The sequence below is a fragment of the Schistocerca nitens genome, chromosome 2 (genome assembly GCF_023898315.1).
Source record: "Schistocerca nitens isolate TAMUIC-IGC-003100 chromosome 2, iqSchNite1.1, whole genome shotgun sequence".
NCBI lineage: Eukaryota > Metazoa > Arthropoda > Insecta > Orthoptera > Acrididae > Schistocerca > Schistocerca nitens.
This window is the reverse complement of record NC_064615.1, coordinates 318,750,125-318,775,904: the sequence shown is the minus strand read 5'-3', so window position 1 is coordinate 318,775,904 and position 25,780 is coordinate 318,750,125. Positions and strand designations below refer to the sequence as shown.

At 42.5% G+C, this 25,780-nt stretch overlaps 1 protein-coding gene across 2 annotated transcripts in view; it reads left to right on the top strand.

Annotated features, from left to right (window-relative positions):
- Positions 1-25,780, top strand: part of LOC126236099 (uncharacterized) — a 363,570-nt gene that overhangs the window by 287,786 nt on the left and 50,004 nt on the right. The gene's annotated exons all lie outside the window — the stretch shown is intronic.

The following is a 25,780-nucleotide window of genomic DNA, read 5'->3' as shown; positions in this document are numbered from 1 at the left end:
TAAAATTTTTAACTGAACAACGACTAGCTGATCAGATCCGTGTAATAATCAAAAATAACAGGATACCCCAGTCAGAATTAGAAAGCATCAAACAACAAGTACAACAAATACTGGAACAAATTAATGTGCAAACAGAAGAAGAAGAAAATAGAGTAATGGACTCAAACATCCCAGAGCAAACAAACAAAGAACAACACGCATCAATTAAACAATCAGAGGAAAACGAAATCTTGCGACAGCCACCAGAACAAGCACAAATAGAACACGAAGTGACACACATGTTAGGTATAGAAGAAAAATTTCAGCTGACATATATAGAATACAAAGACACAAATACAGACATTAGACCATTCTTGCATAGAGTGCCAAGTAACCCACAAGTCGAAACCACAATAAAAACTATCAACACAATCATACATAACAAAATAAATGAATATACAACTATGGAAGAGTTACAACTACTGGTTTATATAGGAGCACTGACTACACTAAATATACACACTAGGCGGAGATCAGAACCAACCAACACACAGAAGAAACCCACAAAACCAGCATGGCAACACAGGCTACAGATCAGAATAGAAAAACTGAGAAAGGACATCGGACAGCTAACACAATTTATAAGAAATGAAATGTCAGAAAAAAAACGAAAAACGTTAGGTAAAATCTCACAACAAGAAGCGATAGAGCAATTAGATGAGAAGAAGCAGAAATTACAAGCATTGGCCAAACGACTTAGGAGATACAAAAAAAGTGAAAATAGAAGGAAACAAAACCAAACATTCAACGCAAACCAAAAGATATTTTACCAGACAATAGATAACACACACATTAAAATAGAAAATCCACCAAACATAACAGACATGGAACACTTCTGGAGCAACATATGGTCAAACCCGGTACAACATAACAGGCATGCACGGTGGATACAAGCAGAAACAGACACATACAAGATGATACCACAAATCCCTGAAGTGATAATTTTGCAACATGAAGTCACCCAAGCTATTAATTCTACTCACAATTGGAAAGCCCCTGGAAAAGATAAAATAGCAAATTTCTGGCTAAAGAAGTTCACCTCAACACATTCACATCTAACTAAATTATTTAAGTTACATTGCAGACCCATACACATTCCCTGATACACTTACACATGGAATAACTTATATGAAACCTAAAGATCAAGCAGACACACCAAACCCATCTAAATATCGCCCCATAACATGCCTACCAACAATATACAAAATATTAACTTCAGTCATTACACAGAAATTAATGACACATACAACACAGAACAAAATTATAAATGAAGAACAAAAAGGCTGTTGCAAAGGAGCACGAGGATGTAAAGAGCAACTGATAATAGATGCAGAGGTGACATATCAAGCTAAAACTAAACAAAGGTCGCTACACTACGCATACATTGATTACCAAAAAGCTTTTGATAGTGTACCCCACTCATGGTTACTACAAATATTGGAAATAAACAAAGTAGATCCTAAATTGATACAGTTCCTAAACATAGTAATGAAAAATTGGAAAACCACACTTAATATCCAAACAAATTCAAATAATATCACATCACAGCCAATACAGATTAAGCGTGGAATATACCAAGGAGACTCATTAAGTCCTTTCTGGTTCTGCCTTGCTCTGAACCCACTATCCAGCATGCTAAATAATACAAATTATGGATACAATATTACTGGAACATACCCACACAAAATCACACATCTGGTATACATGGATGATCTAAAACTACTGGCAGCAACAAATCAACAACTCAACCAATTACTAAAGATAACAGAAGTATTCAGCAACGATATAAATATGGCTTTTGGAACAGACAAATGTAAGAAAAATAGCATAGTCAAGGGAAAACACACTAAACAAGAAGATTACATTTTGTATAACCACAGTGACTGCATAGAAGCGATGGAAAAAACAGATGCCTATAAATATCTAGGATACAGACAAAAAATAGGAATAGATAATGCAAATATTAAAGAAGAACTAAAAGAAAATATAGACAAAGACTAACAAAAATACTGAAAACAGAATTGACAGCAAGAAACAAGACAAAAGCTATAAATACCTATGCTATACCAATATTGACCTACTCATTTGGAGTAGTGAAATGGAGTAACACAGACCTAGAAGCACTCAATACACTTACACGATCACAATGCCACAAATATAGAATACATCACATACATTCAGCAACAGAAAGATTCACATTAAGCAGAAAGGAAGGAGCAAGGGGATTTATCGACATGAAAAACCTACATTATGGACAGGTAGACAATTTAAGAAAATTCTTTATAGAACGAGCAGAAACTAGCAAAATACACAAAGCAATCACTCATATAAATACATCTGCTACACCACTGCAACTTCATAACCACTTCTACAACCCTTTAGATCACATAACATCAACAGATACGAAGAAAGTAAATTGGAAAAAGAAAACACTACATGGCAAGCACCCGTATCATCTAACACAGCCACACATCGATCAAGACGCATCCAACACATGGCTAAGAAAAGGCAATATATACAGTGAGACGGAAGGATTCATGATTGCAATACAGGATCAAACAATAAACACCAGGTATTACAGCAAGCATATTATTAAAGATCCCAATACCACAACAGATAAATGCAGACTTTGCAAACAACAAATAGAAACAGTAGATCACATCACAAGCGGATGTACAATACTAGCAAATACAGAATACCCCAGAAGACATGACATTGTTGCAAAAATAATTCATCAACAGCTTGCCTTACAACATAAACTTATAAAACACGTTCCTACATACAAGTATGCACCACAAAATGTACAGGAGAATGATGAATACAAATTATACTGGAACAGAACCATTATAACAGATAAAACAACGCCACATAACAAACCTGACATCATACTAACCAATAAAAAGAAGAAATTAACACAACTAATCGAAATATCCATACCCAATACAACAAATATACAAAAGAAAACAGGAGAAAAAATTGAAAAATACATCCAACTGGCTGAGGAAGTCAAGGACATGTGGCATCAGGATAAAGTTGACATTATACCAATCATACTATCAACTACAGGAGTCATACCACACAATATCCACCAGTACATCAACGCAATACAGCTACATGCAAACATATATATACAACTACAGAAATCCGTAATTATTGATACATGTTCAATTACCCGAAAGTTCCTAAACTCAATGTAACATATACCGTACAGTTAAAAGGAAGTCACACTTGATCAAGGTCCGCGTCACTTTCATTTCGAACCAGACCGAAGGTCTGAGAAAGGAAAGAAATAATAATAATAATAATAATAATAAGCACAACATTCCCTTATTTGCGGTGTTGCATGCGGTAAACAAAATTTCAAAAAAGGAAGGGATTAATTTAATGTGAAGAAACAAAGTTCTTACCCTATTACGAATTTTTAATTTTTGCGTTCTTCTTATCGAGGCAGAATTAAGTTTCCTCGTGATTCGGATAAAGCCGCAGTGCGAATTTTATTTTACTGTGATTGTTAAATTATATTAAATGGTTATATAAGCTGTTAGACATTTTCACTATGTATAGATACACACACACACACACACACACACACACATTTAAAAATGTTGCAAATTTGTTTTATGTTAAGTGGAGGTAGCTTTCTGCGCGCGAATGGCGGTATTTTGTTTGTACCAACTGTTTTTAAATTTATGATACCGTTCTCTCTCTCTCTCTCTCTCTCCTTTTTTTATTATTTTTTTATTTTTTTAAAGACACAACTAATAATAAATTAGTTTCAGTAAGTACAGCAAAATTCGGAAAATAAATTGTTACGAAAGTTGAGGATGTTGACACCACAGCAGTGCTTCACAGTTCAATCGCATACAAACTAGCACAGCTTCAAAGCACTTACATCTTCAGTTCATAGCGGAAAACTGCGTGTTTGAAAATAGGACAATAACTGATAAAAAGAAGGTAGTTGAAATAGCGTACGTGACCAAAAGGTGACGATGCGTAACTGCTGGAAAAACAGCGATGGTGGCAGTTAGCAGATTGGAGGAAAGTCCAAACCTGGAGGTGGCGTCCAGGTAGTTTATTGCTCGTGCTGCTATTATCCATATACAGGGTGACCATGAAGTCCCTTTACAACTTCAAAAATTTATTACAGCGGCAGTTGTTGAAATGTTTTATCAACATTTCTTTCCTTGTGATCAGTGTTTATAAAAGTTTTATTGACAGTGTTTAATAGACCTCTATATGGGCGCCTTTTAGTTGCACGAAACACATCAAGACGGTGCTCGATTTCTTGCCATGTTCGCTGTAGCATAGCGTCATCAATGGTGGCAATGCCATTACGAATCCTTTGCTTCAAGTCAGCAATGTCCCGTATCTGTGTTTGATACACGATATCTTTTACATACCCCCGTTAAAAAAGTCCAAGGGAGTGATATCTGGCGAACGCGGTGGCCAAGGAATTGGCCCATCCCTCCCAGTCCATCTGCCTGGAAATGTTTAATTGAGGAACCGACGAACATGTAGTCCTCAATGTTGTGGTGCACAATATTTCTGGAAAATTATAGTTGGTTGGAAGTCAGTCAATTGGGGTGCTACATATTCGGTCAGAAGGTCGAGGTAAACATCTGCAGTAATTGTTGACTCGTTGAAGAAAAATGGACCAATTATTCGGTTGTACATGATTCCACACCACACATTCACTTTTGGACTATCCCGGTGAAGCTCCCTAGTCACGTGGGGGTGTTCAGATCCCAATATTCTCACATTGTGTCTGTTTAATTTCCCAGAAACAAGAAAGTGGCCTCGTCACTGAAACAAACTCGCCAGAGGAATGCTTTATCCTCCGAAAGGCGTTCCAGCTTGTTGAGTGCAAACTCTGTCAGCTTTAGCTTGTCATTTGGCTCAAGTGTCTGTAACAGTTGCAACTGTCTGGCACCAGTGCGGTGGATTTCGTAGGTGAAAGAGTGAAGACGTTTAAAACGCCATCGATGTTTTCCTCGGATTTTCTTGGTCGCCCGCTCCTCTCTTTACCCAACACTGTCCCTGTTTCTCTAAATTTTTTGTGCCATGCGCGGATTGAAGGGCGCGATGGTGGATCTCTCCCATACTTAGTTCTGAAGTTTCGTTGTCTGGACATCCGATTTTGTCTCAATAAACCAGGACACACATTGGGCCTTCTCTTGAGGAGTTACCATTTTATAGAGGTTCAGTTCCTTCCTGAAACACAAAATTTTAATATATATCAAAACTGCGGTACACAGTGGTTACAATAAAAGAAATTTTGTTCAAAATTTTATTGCAACGCCAGTTGTTGAAATAATTTAAGTTGTAAAAGGACTTTATGGACACTCTGTACTAATTGTTCAGCATGGGATCTCCTAAGACCGCAGTATACATTGTGGTGTGACTGTCGGCGCAGGAGCCAATCCTGTACCCTCCTTTCACAGCATTGCCGATCTGTCAGGCGCAGACATCATGTTCGAGGGTGGTTTGACAAGTCTGGTAAAAAAAGCCAATCCTGTACCCTCCTTTCACAGCATTGCCGATCTGACAGGCGCAGACATCATGTTCGAGGGTGGTTTAACAAGTCTGGTAAAAAAAGCAAATATTTTTTGCGTAAATAACTCACCTTACCTCTCGACATAGTCTTCTTTGAAGGATATACACTTGGTTCAGCGATCCTCCAGGTCACTTCGGCCAAGTCTGGTGAATAGACTGGATGAGAAACCAACCCAAAGTCCAATTTATGCACTTTCACCGTTGTTATCGCTGATGTGTGGGATGGTGCATTATACTGGTGAAAGAGCCCTTATTTGCATGCCAACCTTAGTCTCTTTTGAGCCGACGCAAGTTTCGAACGATCCAACAATGAAGCATAATAGGGGCCAGTTATGATTCTGCCTTTTTCTCGATAATCTGTGAGGGTTATTGCTTGGGAATCCCACAAAAGCGGTGGCCATCACCTTACCAACTAACAGAAGGGTGACGTTTTTCAGGACACTTTCTCCGTACAGGACATTATGGTCTCGGTCAGTTGAGGTGCCTATAGTCTCAGCAAACTCACGAAGTTTTAATCTGTGGCCTTGCGTCACCATATCGGATTTTTTTCCTTTGTGCGTACTACAGTTAGGACGGTAGGAGCGCGCGTCTTCGGTGCTTGTCCGACCACATTTAAATTCATTAAGCCGAAAGTAGATGCTTTTCGGCATCGAGTTCTGTTTTGATTTGTGCGGCAATCGAACACTTCAAATGAAAATTTATAACAGCGGGAAACTCGGTTTCACTAACAGATTCAGACGGCTCTGTACAAGGAACTGTATGCTGTGGATTGTTGAAATTCTTTACACGACCCTTGGAATAATCAAGCTTACCAACTATGAAAGCGCAACAAAAGTGTTCCACTCTTTCATGGAAATTTACCAGACTTATCAACCACACCCATATGCAGACAGCTCTGCGGACTGAGTGTGAATGTCTGACACAGTGGCGACTTCTCAAAGACGCAGTTGATCGGATAGTTACCTGGACCGTGAAACGGCACCCGGCATTCAACGCAGATAAAAGCCAAACCGTTACCTTGAGCTGGTGGAACATACCTGTCAACATTCAGTTGATGCATGTTCATGGAAACCCAGTGCGTTGGAGCAGACCTGCACGATACCTCGATGTGACTTTGGGCTCCAGCGAATGGGACTCTAGCTCCTTGAGGAGCTGCGGAGGAAGGCACTAAGTCGCCTTAAGTGCCTCTACCCGGTGCTAAATCCTACAGGAACATTTCGGTACCATCCTGTACAGTTGAGGAGCACTGCTCCAATTAAATTCTCGCAGCGCTACAAAGATACAGATATTAGTCTGAGGAGTTGAAAGAAGCTGAAAGAAGCTCCAAAGCCCGATGGATCCCTATCAATCCGTACAGAACTTGTGGCTGAGTTAGCTCCACTTTTAATCATAATAATCAAATATCCGACAAACAAACAAAAAAACTGTGCCCACAAGGTTGAATAAAGCGCCGATCACACTGGTCAACAAAAACGTTAGCAGAAATGATCCACAAAACTAAACTCCAGTTTTTTTTTTCCCCATCCATTCGTTGTTGGATCTTAGAACATATGAGCGCAAACGTAATGAGATACTTTGAACAGAATGACTTTATCATAACCAGGATGTATTCTGAAAACGTCGGTCATACAAACTCCTAAAGTACAATCATACAGGGTATTAAACAAAATATGTGACTGAATGGAGGATTTCTTGGCAGGGAGGACGTGGACGTAGGATGTTATCTTGGATGTAGAGTCATAGACAGATGTAGAAGTAACCTAGTGCATATCCAAGCGAAGTATGTTGCGATGCTTACTGCTCATGCTGTATATTAATGACCTTCTTCACAATATTAACCTCGACCATTTTTCAGATGATGCTTTTATCTATAATGACAATCTTTCTCAGATTTGCTCAAGACGTAATCCGGTATTTGTGCAGTGCCCTGCTTTCTGGGTTAAAGAATGGCAACGTGGTAGTAATGTGAGTTCGGTTCATTGGTAAGATACTAGGAAAATTGGGAACAATGTGCTGTGTCCGCCGGGCGACAGGGTACATAGTCATACAAGACAAGGTGACACACGGCGAGACTAACCTGCAGAGCGGCGCAACATAGTTACGGAACTTCCTGGCAGATTAAAACTGTGTGATGGACCGAGACTCGAACTCGGGAACCTAGCCCTTCGCGAGCAAGTGCTCTGCCAACTGAGCTACCCAAGCACGACTCACGCCCAGTCCTCACAGTTTCATTACCGCCAGTACCTCATGTCCTACCTTCCAAACTCCACAGAAGCTCTCCTGCAAAACTTAGAGGACTAGCATTCCCGGAAGGAAGGATACTCCGGAGGCATGGCTTAGCCATGCAAGTTTCGCGGGAGAGCTTCTGTAAACTTTGGAAGATGAAGTACTGGCGGAAGTAAGACTATGAGGACGGGTCGTGAGTCTTGCTTTGGTAGCTCAGTTGGTAAGAACACTTGCCTGCGAAAGGCAAGGATCTCAGTTCGAGTCTCGATCCGGCACACAGGTAATCTCAGGAAGTTTCAAATCAACGCACACACTGTTGCAGAGTGAAAATTTCATTGTGGAAACATAGCTACAGGCAGGCGCTCTATAGGGAGCTCGCAATACGGACTATGTTATACTTCCACCTAACGTCACGCAAATAGTTCCCAAGTGGACGTTAGTGCGCCAAACGCGTATATGAGCGGACGCACGGCTCCGTTCAGACACTATGTATCCAGAGCTAGTTCGACAGTGTCAACTCCGTGCCCCAAGACGGCATCCCGACTTATCCACAGAACCCTGCTGGACATTCTACTAGTTATGCTAGACGTCATTCACTGGATTCAGGGCTAGAGCAGTGTACAGAGATAGATCAGTGCATGTGAACTTTGAGATACATTGCCACTCATGCTCTTCACATTCAAGTAACGCAAGGTACAGTTACATTCAATAAATCATTGTAAATTGTTGCTAATCTCTCTTACCATAATTTCTGCCATAGTTTGTCTAAACCTATTTGACCGTGTGAAGGAGGCTATAGAGTGGCTGCGTGGAAGCAAGAAAGAAATAAAACAAGGAAGCAAACAAGCAACTACTTTCGGTGGTAGGGGGCTGGTGAATACAGTAGTATACAAAGATTACTTTCTAAACACTCTTGCGACCTGCTCCAGATAGGACTAACAGGGAATAATGAATGTATACAAAGGACTACACGAACAGTTAAGAGGTTTATTTGATTTATAGAAGAGCTTCACTGTGATGCCGAAAGGATGAACACAGGTATCTGAAACAGCCAGAGAGAATGGTTTAGAGGTACGTATTTAAAAAAAAAAAAAAAAAAAAAAAAATTAATGTAAACCTAAGAATTTGTGCTACAAAAAGTGTGTGTGTGTGTGTGTGTGTGTGTGTGTGTGTGTGTGTGTGTAATGAGTCGATACAGAATGTGCAGCTGCTCTCGGATGTCCAGTGTGGGCTGTAATTATCGTATGGCGGCGAAACTTGGTAGATATACCAATGCGTTAATGCGGAACTGATTTACGCTGGCACAAAATTAGTTCAAATTTTGGCCACCTGGTGCAAATCTGGCGCTGTACGCTGTTTGTGTGGCGGTATGACATCCACGCTGTCATTTGATTAGCCTCGACGTGAGTGAACTATTAGGCATGACGTGAGTGATGATTAAATTTGAAAATTCGGGTGAGCTTGGTGTGGCACCAGAAAGAGGAATGCGTCGATTCCGGTGGAAGTTATTGAAGAGGTTACGGCTGCTGCACTGACCAAGGAGCACGTGCACTGGGTAGTACTAGTGCTCGTGTCATGAGAACTGTCCATCCTATGGTCAACAGTACGTAAAGTTTTGCGATCTGTTTTACGAGGTCTGTTCAGAAAATTCCGGCGCATTCGTAATTTCTCGCCAGTGGTGTGTAGAGCGGAAATGGCCGCACGGAAGTTAAAGATGACCCTCGCTCAGGACGCCCTTAGACATCTACTGGCGACGCTCATGTCAGGAACGTCAACGAAACTGTGCGTGCCAATCGAAGACTGAATGTCCGAGAAATTGCAGAAGAATGTAACATTTCAGTTGGATCATGTTATGAAATCCTGACACAGCATCTTGGATGCATCGTGCTGCCGCCAAGTTCGTCCCACGGCTCATGAGTCAAGACCAGAAAGACCTTCGTCTCGCAATCCGTGAAGAGCGTTTGTATCACGCAAATGAGAATGAGATGTTACTTGAGAGAATCGTATGGCCTCTGCGGACTTTTTGTATTTGCAAAGTTGAAAACCCCGTTGAAAGGGCGAAGATTTGCGACGATAGTAGAGATAAAAGAAAATTCGCAGATGGCACTTCGCGCGATCCAGCAAGAGGCGTACCAAGACTGATTCCAGAAGTGAAAACGGCGTTGGGAGCGGTATACCAGTTGTGGAGGAGAGCATTTCGAAGACCATGCACATTAAGTAAAAGGTAAGCGCAGAAAAATTTTGTGGACAAAGTTCCGGAATTTTTTGAACATACCTCGTACACAGGTTCCTGTAAAAGCTTCAAACGGTGCATCGAGTGAAACCTCATGATCCGCACCAATGTTCTGGATTTGTTCTTAGGTTGGTGCACGGACCGAAGTTGATGACTTGTGGCCGGACAACATTCTTGGAGTGTAAGCCACATTTTGCACTATAGGGTGTGGTGAATACACAGAACTTCGGAATTTGTGCACGAAGAGCTACTGCACTCGCTGTATGTGACATTGTGCTGCGTGTAGATTCACAAGCATCATTATTCGTGAATAATGGAGACGAGATACTGGCAGAAGTAAAGCTGTGAGGACGGGGCGTGCGTCGTGCTTGGGTAGCTCAGTTGGTAGAACACTTGCCCGCGAAAGGCAAAGGTCCCGAGTTCGAGTCTCGGTCCGGCACACAGTTTTAATCTGTCTTTGAAGAGAATACGCCCAGAAGGCCTGTCGGGTGTAGTATCACATGTGCACGTTATCGAAGCCTCCTTGTGCAGCACGTGAATGCTACTTTGGAAGAGCGCAACTGTATGGAATTCATTGTTTTCATGCAAGATGGGGCAACACCTTCAAGTCACTCGTGAAAGATCCGCTTAATGCAACCTTCCACGAACGAGCTTTTCTTGATGCATGGTCTGCAAGATCACCTGATCTGAATCCATGGGACTTTTGGCTCTGGGGATGTCTAAAGGAACGCATTTCCAGGACACGTTCGGTCTCCATGCGATCTGATATATGATATTACAAAGAAATAAATACCTTTAGCTGCTTACAGGCATTGATATTTATCAACGGGGGCAGTTGAAAATGCGTGCCCCGACTGGGACATGTCCGAAAGAACAGGTACCATGGTCATATAGATAAGGCTTACCGGCCAGTGATCTTCGGTGCGGATGCACTTACATTGCTCAAACTCTTACGGGAATCGGTAGATTGACTGCCGCGAGTTTATGAGGTATAGTGGACAGGGGCACTACAAATGTAGTGTGTGGACAGTAAGATGGAAATGTGGGTCCCACGGGGAGCGTGCCAGAAATAAGTCCGTGCAGTCGCACTATCCTCTGTGTCCTCGATGGCTCAGACGGATAGAGCGTCTGCCGTGTAAGCAGGAGTTCCCAGGTTCGAGTCCCGCTCGGGGCACACATTTTCAACTGTCCCCGTTGATATTTATCAACGCCTGTAAGCAGCTAAAGGTCTGGATTTCATTGTAATGTAATTCTTAGAGTGCTGCAAGATCACCAGTGATATCTGTTTTTCAGACATATCTGACATGTTCGAAAGAACAGATACCATCTTCATATGATCTGGTATAGGCACACGTCGCTCAGATTCCACTGGAACCGCTGCAAGCAACTGCTTATAACGTGTTACGGCTGCAGCGTCTCGTCGAAATCTCCGGAGCTCATATTGAACAAATTGTGGAAGCGGCGGTTAATTCTTTCTTGTCCACGTTCCGTTCCCAGTCCGCTACAAATCAAATGGCTCTAAGCACTATGGGACTTAACATCTGAGGTCATCAGTCCCTCTAGACTTCGAACTAGTTAAACCTAACTAACCTAAGAACATCACACACACCCATGCCCGAGGCAGTATTCGAACCTGCGACAGTAGCAGCAGCGCACTTCCGGACTGAAGCGCCTAGAATCGCTCGGCCACCGCGGCCGGCTCCAATCCGTTACATGTGAAAATATTTCCACACTTCTTGCATTCACAGCGCCAGATTTGCACCTGGTAGCCAAAATTGGAACAAATGTTTTCAGCCTAAATCCGTTCAGCATTAGAATATCCACCAAATTTCGCTGCCATACGATAATTCCAGCATCCACTGTACCTCTTGGACAGCTGCACTTTAATTATAACCACTCTGTGTTTAAGGAGGAATAGTGAACGTAGGTGACTAGAACAAAAAGGAGAAATTAAGGAAATAATTTTACAAAAGAACAGATAAAAAGAATGATTTCTGTATAGGTAGAACGTGTATAGCGAAAGGTTGACGGAATATTTTAATGAAACTAAGAGACAGAAAAGTTTAGTTCCAAGGAAAAGAAAAAAAATATAGGTAGTTAAGTTACCGTAACCTAATTAAATAAGTATGAATAATGCGAAAGTTAACATTGCAGATCAGTGTGTTAATCTGTGTGCAAGAGAACTCAGCTGTGAGTAACATTTTGACGTTTATTTTTGTGAAAAAGTTTTATTTTTCAAATTTTTTGAATTTTGGTTTCATGACCATACAACCAGCCGTAGTTAATATACGTCAGTAACAACTGTCAGTTTTGACTGGTCTGTGTACAAATTTCAATTACGGTTGTCTGTGTGCATTAAGTATACAATTATATACGAATATACTTCATTGCGTATCGGATGTGTCGTCTGATGTGCTTGGAGTCCGTCCTCCAGACAATACAGTTCTTCGTGTGGCCGCTGTCGCCTGTGGTCTTGTGCTGCCGGTGTCTTCCTCGTCCCTGCTGTGCTAGTAGGATCTAGATAACTGATGTGGCTGGTTATGTGGTCCTTCCGAATTCTTTGAGAACTGCGTATATTTGTTTATGGATCTTAACTTCTGATGTTACCGAAAGAGTGGTAATGCAGTGGAGGTCCTTTGTACTCAGTTGATTTAGTGCCCCATCTATCCTATATTGCCTTTCCGGGACATCCTAATATTATAAATCATGTCATCTTCTCCTCACGTACGAAGAGAGTTGTCGATCAGTCACAGGTGACTGAACCTGCTTCATATAACAATGCGTTGACGGGATCGATTCATAATGTTTCCCATTTTCGATGATTTGTCTGCTCATTTCATCATGGTACCTCGTTCGTGTCGTCCTTTGAAGTCGTCATATGATCGCGCTACCCTCGAATAGCATGGCGTTCCTGAAGCTGCGCCTTTTTTATTCGGTTGGTCACCCTATCGTTGCCACGGATGCTGCAGTGGCCTTTGACTCACTTTCATGTTACTTCATTTCGTTGTATTTGTCTATTTGTCGCATATTGGCTTGCTGCATAATTTCATAAACGACTGGGTTGTTGTATCTTTGTGTATAAGGGTTTTTCAACATCACGACTGCTGCTCGGGAATCGATTAAGATGATAATTTTTGCCTTCATTGCCGGTTTCTTCCTACTTATGTGCTTCTAAAGTGGCTACTATCCCTCCCATCGTAATAGACATTTTCTCATGTAATTTAGAACATCCCCTTGTCTGGTCAATGAATGCACTTCCGATGCCATCTGCATTTTGGGCATCATCTGTATACAGTAATTTGGAATCTGTTATTGTGTCCTAAGACTTGTTTTATCGCCATCACATGCTTTTGGAGGGTTGTCGTAGGTATCGCCATCACATGCTTTTGAAGAGTTGTCATACGTATCATTCAGATCGTTCACGTTCATTTGAGCGAAGGACATATAACAGTTTTAACGCGGTAGAGCTGTAGCACGCACCACTTTGTGCTAGAGTTCTTCTGTTTCAAAGCAATCTACATGAAATGTCGCGATGCTTGTTTGTTCATCCAATAGCGTCCGGTAAAATGGTCGATAACCACCGTTCGGATATTCTGCATAACCGACGATCTCGCAAACTGGCTATGTTTTAACATGAATTTCGAGGCAACATCTGTTGCGTAAAAGAGCAAAAGTCTAAGATTTATAAGCATTCACTATCTGTTCGACTCAATTTACCACACAAACAGTGTTAATACATTCTCTGTGACATTTAATTCCCCTTGTTTTTTGCCGTTTGACTAAATCGTAGGTACTTGAAGTATCCTAGTAATTACATTAAAACAATTTTCGTTTTAAAATGCTATAGATTAATGCAGCTTGGAATAGTCAGCTTAAGAACAGTGGTTATCTTGGTTATTAAACCTAATCTCAGTGTACCGTTTGCTTGGATCCCTATTATAAATGTGACGCTTACTGTCCTGATAGTCCGATCGACGAACGGTGGCCATTCGCGCATGTCGAGGCATGAACGGCGATTGCATTGTTAGCGAATCTAAGCGGCAGTTGCGGTATGCGCATGCTTTCCGTTTGAAGACAGCGTATATCCTGCAAATTATGTGTCTCGCTTGCATATGCAAAATTTATCACTATCACCATTAGCGATGACAGCTCGCAACAAATGCAATATAAATTCAACGAACAACTTGCTACGATCGTGTTTAATACTCGCATTAGACACGGAATTCACAGCTGGGGCTCAGAATACTTCTGAACGCGCATTGGCTGTCGGAGAATGCGTGACGTAAATGTGCAGAACAAGCGTAAACTGGACCGCTATCTTTCATGACTCCAACTACAGCATACCAATAGTTTCGTTATGATGAGTGAATATATACTCCTGGAAATTGAAATAAGAACACCGTGAATTCATTGTCCCAGGAAGGGGAAACTTTATTGACACATTCCTGGGGTCAGATACATCACATGATCACACTGACAGAACCACAGGCACATAGACACAGGCAACAGAGCATGCACAATGTCGGCACTAGTACAGTGTATATCCACCTTTCGCAGCAATGCAGGCTGCTATTCTCCCATGGAGACGATCGTAGAGATGCTGGATGTAGTCCTGTGGAACGGCTTGCCATGCCATTTCCACCTGGCGCCTCAGTTGGACCAGCGTTCGTGCTGGACGTGCAGACCGCGTGAGACGACGCTTCATCCAGTCCCAAACATGCTCAATGGGGGACAGATCCGGAGATCTTGCTGGCCAGGGTAGTTGACTTACACCTTCTAGAGCACGTTGGGTGGCACGGGATACATGCGGACGTGCATTGTCCTGTTGGAACAGCAAGTTCCCTTGCCGGTCTAGGAATGGTAGAACGATGGGTTCGATGACGGTTTGGATGTACCGTGCACTATTCAGTGCAGTGGTGTACTGCCAGTGTAGGAGATCGCTCCCCACACCATGATGCCGGGTGTTGGCCGTGTGTGCCTCGGTCGTATGCAGTCCTGATTGTGGCGCTCACCTGCACGGCGCCAAACACGCATACGACCATCATTGGCACCAAGGCAGAAGCGACTCTCATCGCTGAAGACGACACGTCTCCATTCGTCCCTCCATTCACGCCTGTCGCGACACCACTGGAGGCGGGCTGCACGATGTTGGGGCGTGAGCGGAAGACGGCCTAACGGTGTGCGGGACCGTAGCCCAGCTTCATGGAGACGGTTGCGAATGGTCCTCGCCGATACCCCAGGAGCAACAGTGTCCCTAATTTGCTGGGAAGTGGCGGTGCGGTCCCCTACGGCACTGCGTAGGATCCTACGGTCTTGGCGTGCATCTGTGCGTCGCTGCGGTTCGGTCCCAGGTCGACGGGCACGTGCACCTTCCGCCGACCACTGGCGGCAACATCGATGTACTGTGGAGACCTCACGCCCCACGTGTTGAGCAATTCGGCGGTACGTCCACCCGGCCTCCCGCATGCCCACTATACGCCCTCGCTCAAAGTCCGTCAACTGCACATACGGTTCACGTCCACGCTGTCGCGGCATGCTACCAGTGTTAAAGACTGCGATGGAACTCCGTATGCCACGGCAAACTGGCTGACACCGACGGCTGCGGTGCACAAATGCTGCGCAGCTAGCGCCATTCGACGGCCAACACCGCGGTTCCTGGTGTGTCCGCTGTGCCGTGCGTGTGATCATTGCTTGTACAGCCCTCTCGCAGTGTCCGGAGCAAGTATGGTGGGTCTGACACACCGGTGTCAATGTGTTCTTTTTTCCATTTCCAGGAGTATATATATATATATATATTTGTGTGTGTGTGTGTGTGTGTGTGTGTGAGAGAGAGAGAGAGAGAGAGAGAGAGAGAGAGAGAGAGAGAGAGAGAGACGTATTTACGAAAAAATGTATGCAATGCTGGTATGTAGGTATACAATTAATGTGTTTTTATTATTTTGCTGTATGTCGAATTTGAGAGCATGCATTATATTTTCTAATTATGTTTAAAAATATCTCGATTCATTACATTCGTGCAGAAGTAGACTGTTTAGGGGTTTCTCTGGCTCACTTTGTACTTGATGTGAGATTTTTGTCGCTAGAGCAACACGTACCAACAGTTTTCCCTAATGCGTTATGATGCCTACATTTTCGATCCATCACCTTATGTTGACTAATTTACGTATACATAGTTAATAGATGATGATCAAGAACAGCCTCTCCAAAAGCTTTCCGCGTTCCACATGTAAAGATACGACTTTGTTTGCCACACAGCCTTTAAATGTCGCCGTGGTTGTGAGTCTTAAAGTGTCTTGGAAGCTGTAAGAGACGCGTGACGCTCAGCGTCTAAATTGCGACGGGCTTGGGACTGTTCTAGTGTCTCTGCAGCCTGCGTGAAGTTCAGCATCCACGTTCCGCTGGACATGAGATTGCTCTGAGCTTTGCCGGATTCGAGTAACTTTGGCAGCTTGAGCTCTTAGAAATATGTGCTAAAGCAGACTTAGGTTTACGAGCCTAAATAATGATAAGTTTTACATATGGTTCTCATGCTTACCGGCCGATTTTATTGTATCTCCGTCAGCACTCTTCAGCAACAACAGGTGGTGTAGCAACTCAATGTCATAAACTGCGCACACAATAACATTGGATTTGCACTGTCATGGAATGATCTGCCAGGGTCGTCTGCATGCCACTCGCGTATAGTCTGTGGTCTCCCTCGGGGATCAAGCGGTCTCCGTACCAAATACCATCGGAATCGGTTCAACGGTAGAGTCGTGAAAACATAACAGAATGAATTACTTTCCCAGTTAAGAATACTGGTATTAGTATGGAAGTATGGAATAAACACATTGAGAATTGAATAAACATTGTATTGATTATGCTGAATCATATTATATAAAATATATCAACCAATAAAATCATTTTCACAAATATTATAAAATTCAAAAGGGAAAGAGCAATCGTTTTTCCTTAAATGGCGTAATATTCATTAAATCAATAAATATCTTCTGCCACACACTTTTTTAAAGTAGCCCATCTTCTTAATCAGGGTTCAACCTACTTCACGCCAAATTTAAGGCGTGTCGGTTCAGCGGTTTAGTCATTAAAATGTAACAGACAGTGTTACTTTCGCATTTATAGGATTAGTATCGAAGTATGGATTAGTCTGGATTAAATACGTTGATAAGTGTGTAAGCACTGTATTTTAGCATTCTAGCTGCTACCCACGGCTGCGTTGGCGTGTCAGTAAAATCAAATGAATTGTGCGTGTGACTTTATTGGCCGGAAGACCCCGGTTGGTATATTCGGGAGCTTGGTGGTAGTTTTTTTTATTTTGCGCTATTTCGTTGACTTGCACGTCAATGAAGATAAAATGATAACGCACTTGTCCAGACCCGAGCAGAAAAAAAGGCGTGATTCGAACCCAGAAACCTTATGCTAACCGCATGACTAAGAGCTGTTCACGCAAATTTAAGCGCAACAAATAATTTATAATAGACGCTTGACGCTCAGCATCTGAAGTGTGAGTGGTTTGTGGTTGATATTAGAATGAAAGTTTGGTTTAAACACATAGATGATTGTATAATCATTGCATTCATTACGTTGAATCGTATTGTGTAGTACATGTTAAACAATAAAAACATTTCCACAAATATGATAATGTTCAAAAGTCAAAGAGTAAATAGATTTTTAAAAGAGTCATTATTGTTCCTTACTTCGCATTATATTTTTGAAATCAATAAACATGCTGTACTAAAGTAGCCTGTGTTCTTCCTCAGCGTTAAAGTTATCTCCATAGTAAATTTTATCAAAATTAGTTAAACAGTTTAAACGTGAAAGCGTAACAGAGTTACTTTCGCTTTTATAATATGAGTATGGATACCGTTCCTTTTTTTTTTTTTTTTTTTATCTAGGAATGTGAACAAGTCCGAGCCGCTGGTAAGGAATGACGTCAAAGACGTTCTTGTTAGCACTTAAGCAGCCGCATTGCACGTGCATTCGTGTACTGTAACTGTACTGTAGCGACGTTCTTGTTAAGCACTTAAAGCAGCTGCGTTGCACATGCGTTTGTGTTCTACTCCGACACGCAAAACCGTGCAATAACGCCGTCAAAAAATAAAAAGAAATGAAGCCAGATGCAAAAAAAGTTCAGAAACTTGCGCCTGGCTGTTGTCCTGCGTCCATAGCTCGTAGGACAAGGTGTGTGAAGAGAACGAGCTGTGTTTAGCACTGGCGATTCTCTCTAAATTCATGCTGATTCGTGGGCAGAATTTTTTCCTCTCGTTAAGCCTTATTTTATTTGAACAGATAATATGCTCAAGGATCCTGCTGCAGACTGACGCTGTGGATACTGATCTATAGGTTTGCGCAGTCGCCCTTTTGCATTATTTATGTACAGGAGTAACAGGCATTTTTTTTTCCCAGTCGCTTGTAACTTCTGGCTGTGCAAGAAATTCACGACAAATGCCAGCTAAAAAGGGGGCGTATGTCCCACAGTGTTTTTCTCTTTAAAACTGAGCAGGAATTAAGTAAGATCTTCAACCTTTTTGTTTTCAACTGTTCGAATTACCTCGGACGGTACGGATAAAATGGTCAAGTCAACTCAACTCAATGACCGAGGCCTCGCCACAAACTCCACCCAACCTTCGCCCACCGGAGTGAAATTACGGAACAGCGAGTATTGACAACGGCAGTCACGAGCAGTTTTCCTCTCGGCTGTAATCTAGTAACGAACGTGCAAAGACCCATCTCTTACACAGGTGGTGTTCTGCACCGTTTGCACGTTGAGTCATACGTCTAAGTCTAAGCAAATGTCGTTCAAACACACTGAAACACAATTTAAAATAAAACAAGATAAAATGTGTGCACTAGACTTGCTGTTCGTAGATCACTTGATTGCTGCACTGCTTACTTCTGAACTTGCAGAAATCGGAAGACTTCAGGCTGTTAATGCTTTCAGAAATTAAAGCAGACCTGAGGGCGTGGTAATAATGTAGGAAGAAATAGTAGAAAGAGAGAGACCAGAATAAAAGTAAAAGGTTTTGAGGATTTCCAGGAAAACAAAAAAAAAAGACAGGTGCAATATGGGCAGAAGAAAGAGAACATAGGGAAAGAATGAAAAATTACTGCAAGTAAAGAAAGGAGTAGACGGTTCGGCAGAGCTCCACGATTTGCAGCGGTCGGGGAGATCATCCACGGCTGTCATACCTGACCTAACCCCCACGGACTTCCATTTATTTGGGCCATTAAAGGATGCCATTCGCGGAAGACGTTTCGAGAACGATGAGGTGTTGGTGCATAAAGTGAAGCACTGGTCTCGTCATCAGGACAAGGATTGGTACCGACAGAGCATTCACGCACTTGTTTCGCGCTGGAGGAAGGCCATAGAATGGGATGAAGATCACGCGGAAAAATAGGGTGCGTAGATAAACCATTCTTTCGTACGTGTAATTCTCATTATGTTTAGTAAAGAACTGTTGAAGAAAAATGCGCGATGCACTACTTTCTGGGCAACCCTCGTAATGCTTGTGAGACAGTGTTACTTTTAACGAAAGAGTATACCTGTTAGTGAGTGAGTGGATTATTATAGCATCTTAAGTTTTTTCTTAAATTCGGTCGATACTTCTTTGAAATACTGAAAACCAAATTTTTTTGCCCGTAGAAGTCGTTAGATAGACAAACTGTAACTAGAACCTCGTTACCAATAGCCGTTTAACGTTATACCAGTACATCTACATCGTTACTTTGCATTTCACACTTAAGTGCCTGTCAGAGGGTTCATCGAACGATTTTTCATACTACTTCTGTACCATTCCACTCTCGAATGGCGCTCGGGAAAAAGGAACACCTAAAATTTTCCGTTCGGGCTCTGATTTATTTTATTATGATCATCATTTCTCCCTACGCAGGTGGGTGCCGACAAAAATATTATCGCATTCAGAAGAGAAAGTTCGTTATTAAAATTTCGTAAATAGATATCGCCGCAAAGAAAACCGCCTTTGTTTCAGTGACTGCCACCCCAACTGGCGTATCATATCTTTGACACACTCACCCCTATTGCGCGATAACACGAAACGAGCTGCCCTTCTTTGCACTGCTACCAAATCTTTTGGTACGCATAATTCGCGAAATCAAATCTGGTAAACAATGCGGACGTTTCCGCACACTTTAGATGATAACCACACGAAATATTTCAGAGACCAAATTTTCGGCGCTATTTGCAAGACAAAGTAAAATTCTCAGTTTACGTCGAGGAAGGAATTGCTCTAGGTTATGTGAACATCTTCTCATGGCATCTTTCAATCTTGTGCTGAAGTGATAAATCCCTACCTCATACACTGTTACAGTCCGTGACATGAGGTCTATAAACAGCGGTACATAAATAATCTTTAATCACGGGTAGACTGATCGCAAAGTTTTTGCGTAATTATAAAGGGCGGTCAAATGAAAACGAGACAGATGGAAGAAGTAAGACAACTGATCATTATTTCAAAATTAATCGCCTTAACTGTTAATACATTTATCCCACTGTTACACAAGACGGTCAGTGCCTTCATGGGAAAATGTTCGCGGTTACCTACGGATCCATGATTGTATCCAGACGTGCACTAAATCGTCCGAAGTAAATCTACCGCCACGAATGTCTTTTCAGAACACCAGAAATGTGGAAATAGCAAGGTAGAGATTGGGACTCTGTGGAGAATAAGGTCCTCCAAGCGAGACTTCTGCAGCGTAATCGAAACAATAGGCACGCCAGCTCCGGGAAAAGTCGACCTTTTTCTTTGGCTACAAGGGCCCGCTGCTGATTGACTTTCTGGAACACGGCGTCACAATTAACGCACAGGGTTACGTAGACACGTTGCAGAAACTGAAGTTCAATTGAAGTTTATGTAAGGCACATAACCATTTGTAGTGACCACATCGGTTGGACGCTAACCGACTGGAAAACCTTGAACTTGGCTTGGTCAGATGACTCCAGATTTCAGCTGGTAAGAGCTGATGGTAGAGTTCGGGTGTGGCGCAGACCCCACGGAGCCATTGACCCAAGTTGTCAGCAAGGCAGCGTGGAAGCTGGTGATGGCTGTGTAATGGTGTGGGCTGTGTTTACAAGGAATGGACTGATTTCTCTTGTCTAACTGAACCGATAACTGACAGCAAACGGTTATGTTCGGCTACTTGGAGACTATTTGCAGTCTTTCATGGACTTCGTTCTCAAACAACGATGGAGTTTGTATGGATGACAATGCGCCAAGTCGCCGAGCCACAGTTGTTCGCGATTGATTTGAAGAACATTCTGGAGAATTCGAGCGATTGATTGAATCACCGAAAACGCCCGACATAAATCCCACCGAATATTCATGGGACATAATGCTGAGGTCAGTTCGTGCACAAAACCCTGCACAGGCAACACTTTCGCAATTACGGACGGCTGTAGAGGCAGCATGGCTCGATATTTTTGCAGGGGACTTCCAACGACTTGTGGAGTTCACGACAAGTAGAGTTGCTGCAGTACACCCGACAAAAGGTCGGACACGAATTAGGAGGTGCCCCATGTCTTGTCACTTCAGGACGTTACTGCTGTCAAATCTTCGGCAGCGACAGTTCTTGATTATGTCTGACATAAATGTTAAATCAAGAAACGTGACTGCCTAAGATTTGACATAATATGCCAGTGATGATGGGTTATAAATCCGAAAACTGGTTTTGGCAATTAAACATTTGCAATGCAGCTCATGGCGTACAAAAAATATCTTTTAATAAATTTCTGTACTTCTGTTATCGGAAATGAAAGGTAGTACGTTAGTATTAATGGTACTTCAAACAAAAATTTTCCTATTGACACTTGGAACGTTCTTAATAAATTCTTTTTTTCCAATGTCTCATTGTTTGGCATTGATGAGGTGAGCAGAATATTTCTGTCATGTCAGAATACCTACTCATTTCTTGGATACTAAAAAGTTGTATACAAAAAGAGATTTTTGTTTCTCCTGACAAATTGGGGATTGGTCACTTAGAACGTTTGAAATCCTCACATACATAAGCTTAGCTCCCGCTGCTTCGCTCTCGCGCGCTCTGTGTGGTCTGCTTTTTTCGTTTTTCTTTAATCAAAGTTTTATGCTGTTCACAAATGGCAAAAACTTCAAATCTCTTCACGCTAGTTCAGGCCATTGAAGAACGGTCTTTACTGAATGTACTTAATACCGAAAAGCGATTCTGGTAGCTGGAGTTAGGTTTTCGTTAATCATGTCGTTTGGGTTCTTGCTATGATATTTCCGCAGGAACTTTCATCAATAACACAATGTCTTTATATCTAGCCGGGAATTGAAATATCAATTTTCATAAATCTTGCTTTTAAAATTTTTAATATAACAAAATATCTTACTATAATTTTCAGCCCCTAAGGGGTGGGATTTCCAAAAATAGTGACATGCGTAATTTTTTTTATTTGAAATAAAGATACCAAACAGTAATTTTGATAGATGTAGTTTCAAAAATGCTTGCACAATGAAATATTTTCACAAAGAATTTTATACTCTATTTCATCCCCATTATGGGTGGAATTTCCGAAAACAGTGTCACACACATTTCTTATTTGTAACCGAGAAGCCAAATACAAATTACCATACATTTAGCTTTGAAAATGCGTTCGTAACAAAATATGTCGTTAAACATTTAATCTCCTATTTCCAAAAACATTGAAACACGTATTTCTTTAATAGAGGCTGAAAATACATTACTTAAACCAATATCGGTTTCGGGCTCTTACATGCCTATCATCAGGCGTGATAGCGAAAAGCCGGCCGCGGTGGCCAAGCGGTTCTGTGCGCTTCAGTCCGGAACCGCGCGACCGCCATGGTCGCAGGTTCGAATCCTGCCTCGGGCATGGATGTGTGTGATGTTCTTAGGTTAGTTAGGTTTAAGTAGTTCTAAGTTCTAGGAGACTGATGAACTCAGATGTTAAGTCCCATAGTGGCTCAGAGCCATTTGAACCAATTTGATAGCGAAAATAAACAAGAAAGCGGTATCATCTGATGATAGGCATGTAAGAGTCCGAAACCGGTCGTGGCTTAAACATTGTAAAATAAAAAGAACCTTACCACTGAAGCGGTATTTTCAACCTCTATTATAATGCTCAGTTGCGGATGTTCCTCCAGCAAATACTTTAATAGTTCTTTAACAACGATACATTAAAAATCTTTCACCCAATGTCACCTCCATAGGAGTGAAATTTGCAAAAATGTTGAAACGCGTGTTTCTTTATTTCTAGCCGAGAAACCAATTAACCAATTTCCGTAGGTCTAGCTTCAAAATTGCCGTAATAGCAACATATTTTCAGAAAACCGTTCATCCCCTATTTCACCTACTTAGGGATCGAATATCAAGAAAGCACTTCTTAAACGACGCCTACAGTATAAAATCAACACCCTTCGCAAATTTCGACCGAGCGAGGTGGCGCAGTGGTTAGCACACTGGACTCGCATTCGGGAGGACGACGGTTCAATCCCGTCTCCGGCCATCCTGATTTAGGTTTTCCGTGATTTCCCTAAATCGCTTCAGGCAAATGCCGGGATGGCTCCTTTGAAAGGGCACGGCCGATTTCCTTCCCCATCCTTCCCTCACCCGAGCTTGCGCTCCGTCTCTAATGACCTCGTTGTCGACGGGACGTTAAACACTAATTTCCTCCTCCTCCTTCGCAAATTTCAAGTTTCCATCCTCAGTGGCAAAGGCTGGACGATGACGATTCAGTCAGTCAGTCAGTCAGTCAGTCAGTCAGTCAGTCAGTCGGCACATTGATTGTAAAAAATAACTGCTCTGACTTCAGTCGATTGCGTCGTGTTTTTAATTTCTTTCCAAAAATTGTTCTTGGCGTAGCGTTTTAAAACCATCATGCTTGGCATAAAGAGCGATGACTGGTGTCGAGTATGTGTAAATGGAGAGTATCGATCTCTGTTGTCGGTTGGCGCTCGGCGTGTTCCTCTGGCGCGGCGGCCACGGCGTCTGTCCACGGCAGGCTGCGACGCCGCGGCGTGCTCCCGATGAAAGTATCGAGCGCGCCTCAGTTGCAGCAGGGTCGATATCCAGGGCTCCCGGCTATCACTCGCTGGACCGCCGCGTTGAGGCAGAGCACGCACGTGCTCCTCCTGGTCGTCTTCCTCACGGTCAACTGCCAACTCGATGGCCGAGTTGGTGCTACTGGGTTGCGGTGGACCGGAGGCGGTTATGTCGGAACAGAGGCCGGAGCAGGAGGTCGCGCAGTTGTGTTGTCGAAGTGGGAAGTGCAGGCGATATTTATGTTATCTTTTCTGAATGACCGCAGTACTGTGTGGTTCATTTATTTCCATATCGAAAGTAGTTCTATGGCAAATTAACGACAGCAAGATGAAATGTAAATACTTGTTTTGAAAATATAGATTTATTGGGTGGGCGTCCACAACCGAGCTTTTGCATGTTGATGCGGCTGTTTCAATCCTTTGTAAAGGCACGACAGATTCCGTAATTATAAATTACATCATCAGTTCCAAATCTGAATAAAAAGGAGAGACCGTAAACAATTTTACGCAAAGACCTTGTGATAGTGACCAAAAGTGTCCGGAAGACAGAATACTTAGATTAAGTGGTCGGGCCACTTTTACAGTCCGGTCCCAATAGTTTTTTTTTTTTAAATTGGGAAATTTCGCAAAAAACTATAGTCTTGAATTGAAATACTTGGCATGAAACTGGAAACCATGAAAAAAATGAGACAAGAAGAAAAGATTATAAAACGCACCGAAAAGGGGTGAGGGGGGAACAAAGTATAGAGTAAATAATACCTCAGCTGAAGCAGCACCGGGACGGGAACACTGCGACTGCCATACACGGGCTGACTGGATATCAAAACATAGTCCCAGAGGGAAGCGGCACAGGCGTGAAAGTGTGAATAAGCACCGATAAACGTTAAGGAAATGAATGGGAACCTGGCGTACAAAAATTTCATCGACAGTTCCTGTCTCTCCGTATCTCTTCCATGTCCGAACAACATCGCTTTGGTTCACTCAGAGACGCCTGGACACTTCCCTTGTTGAGAGCCCTTCCTGGCACAAAGTAACAATGCGGACGCGATCAAACCACTGTATTGTGCATCTAGACATGGTTGAACTATGGTAAACACAAGCCGCGTACCTCCTTCCTGGTGGAATGACTGTAATTGATCGGCTGTCGGACCCCCTCCGTCCAATAGGCTCTGCTCATGCATGGTTGTTTACATCTTTGGGCGGGTTTAATAACCTCTCTGAACAGTAAAAAGAACTGTGTCTGTGATACAATGTCCACCGTCAACGCCTATCTTCAGGTGTTCCAGGAACCGGGGTGATGCAAAACTTTTTTTGATGTGTGTATTTCCCAGGTTGACGAACTTTTGATCCGTGGTCATATATGATAGGCTAAACAGTGTACTTAGCGTCTAGACGCTAATGGCCAAAATTGTACAGACGGTACGGAATCCTAAATTTCTTGTTCAGCGTATGGAGCATTGTGGGGTAGGTTCGGCAACTGTTTTATTGATTTGCAGTCGTAGTATCGATTTGCAGCCATTTAAACGCACTGGTTGCAGTTTCATTTTTCTTTTAATTGGCACGACCGACATCGGTCCCCAGTGCCATTTTCTATTGGCTATATGTCTGTCTGTGTACTCTCAGGTCTGTAGACAAATAGCCACTGGAAAAATGGCACTGGGGGCCGAAACCGGTGGTGGTAATGAAAAGATAAACA